The sequence below is a fragment of the Chenopodium album genome, chromosome 11 (genome assembly GCF_948465745.1).
Source record: "Chenopodium album chromosome 11, dcCheAlbu1.1, whole genome shotgun sequence".
Classification (NCBI taxonomy): Eukaryota; Viridiplantae; Streptophyta; class Magnoliopsida; order Caryophyllales; family Amaranthaceae; genus Chenopodium; species Chenopodium album.
This window is the reverse complement of record NC_137844.1, coordinates 7,996,993-7,999,264: the sequence shown is the minus strand read 5'-3', so window position 1 is coordinate 7,999,264 and position 2,272 is coordinate 7,996,993.

The following is a 2,272-nucleotide window of genomic DNA, read 5'->3' as shown; positions in this document are numbered from 1 at the left end:
AGTTTGGATATGACATTATTAAATTTTGACCATAACTTTTTAAACTAAACATAAAAATCAATTTTTTATTTTTATTTTATTTTTAAGGAGAGTGAACTCATAATTTTATGTAGAGGAGTTTTAATTAAGTACCTTCACCATTATTTCTTACTCCCTCCGTCCCTAAATTACATTCATACTTTTAGCATTTATTCCTCACATAATATAGAGAAGTAGGAAGATGTTTATAAAAACGTATAAGAGGATTCGAACCCCAAACCACTTACAGCAAAATTGACTATTTAGACATCTAAGCTAATTATCAAACATGTTATAAATATAAAAAAGAAATATATATAAATATAAGTATAAACCACATGGTTTAATTTTTATTTAAAAAAACACATATTCATTCAAAGAAAATTAAATCATGAATTACAATGTATATTAATGATCAATTAGTTTCATGTAATAATTTGGGGCATCGTTCGGGCCAAAAAACTAGTTAAGTACTTAAATGGAGTGGTAATACCTCAATAGTTTTTTTTTTTTGTTTTTTTTTTTTTTTTTTTTTTTTTTTTTTTTTTAAAAAAAAAAATTTTTTTTAAAAGAAATATTAAGTGCTACACTACTACACTTCCTTAAATCATAATTTTCTACATATTTTTTTTATAAGATCTTCCTATAGTCCACACTCTTATTATGATTAGACGCTAGCTATCAAATCCATCAATACTTCATATATTGTGCTTTTATTTGTTAAATTTTTGTTATTATTTAACCTCTTAAAATTCTATACCAATCAAAATGTTGCTCTTAAAATGGGTAATTATAATTTCAATATTTATATTTAGCTATTATTGTCAAATACATCTTACTGAATAATTACATCGATTTTTATGAAACTGAAGGAATTTTTAATTAATTTGAGTTGAGTACTCCGGAGTAATTTTAAAGAACATAAGGACGACCTCGGGGTCTAATTAAATTATCTTGGATATTGGGGTATATTTCACAATCACCTTCCACGTGTCCACATCAAAGCCAAGTGTTTAAAATCTAACAAAGAACAAGTCACTGCCAGTGTACATGACATTCCATTGGCACACGTGTCCCTTTTGAAAAAAATACACTAAAAAAATAAATTAATCAATAAATTGTTTACAGTATATTGACAAAGTGTCGCCATAATCTTTATCTCTTTCGGTGTTAAAAAGGGCGCATGACGTGGCAAAATCATCAATATTTTAATAATAAAACATAAATAATGGGGTTATAAATCAAGTATTATCAAGATATTATTAAAATGAAAATAGTAACTCCAAAGTTCAAAAGTGATTTCCACATCAGCACAGTAAAAGATACCACTTTTAATTTAATACTATGATTAATCTAATGAAAAAGATTATATTTATAAGTCATAATAACATAGATTAACATTATGATTATAAGAGAAGGCCGCGTGTATTATTAGAGACCCATTTTATAAGCTTGTTTAGTTGGGTGTATAAAAGGTAAAGTTGACATTGACATATTATTTGCTTTAGGTCAAAATCCCATGAACAGGGTTATTTTAAACTTGGAATTTATGTGAGCCAAGTATTTTTTTCATACTTGTTAGATCTCATTTATGAAAATTTTATTCAGTGGATTGAGATTGGGAAATCTTGCTATATACTTGCGGCTGTTTATGGCTCTTACAAAAGTGAAAAGTATGATCAATAAAGTGTTTTGTTAGCTTATTAGGTATGGTTTTGGGGAGCCATACGTTCTTATTAATTTTTTTTTGTTGAATAAGGCTATCTAGAAATTTGTTTGATGGTGAATTTGACCGTTTGTGTAAAAAAAAAATTATTCACGAAAGAAATTTTGGGTGGATAAAAAAAAAATGCGGATATACATATATTAAACTTGTTCGGATCCTTAAAAGGGTTCGATAAATATCATCCATTGATTAAAAAATCAACGGATGATATAATTTCACCCAAGTAGAGAGATTACAAGTTGATATTCTATATTAACAAAACTTTTTAATAAGGGTTTATTCGTCATTTTTGGTTGTAAGCTAGGGGTATCACTGTAACTTCAACAATAAAGCTTGTAAATGGTAGAATAACTTGGAAACGGAGTTAACTCTTGTGGTTGTCATACAATGGAGAATGAAAAGCTTATCTTCAATGAAGAAGAAGTAAAAGCTCCATTTTAATGGAGAAAGTAATGGAGTGAAACACTTACTTTTTGGGGTTAACCATACCTTTAATTTCTCCATTTTTCTTAGGGTTTTCGTTTAATT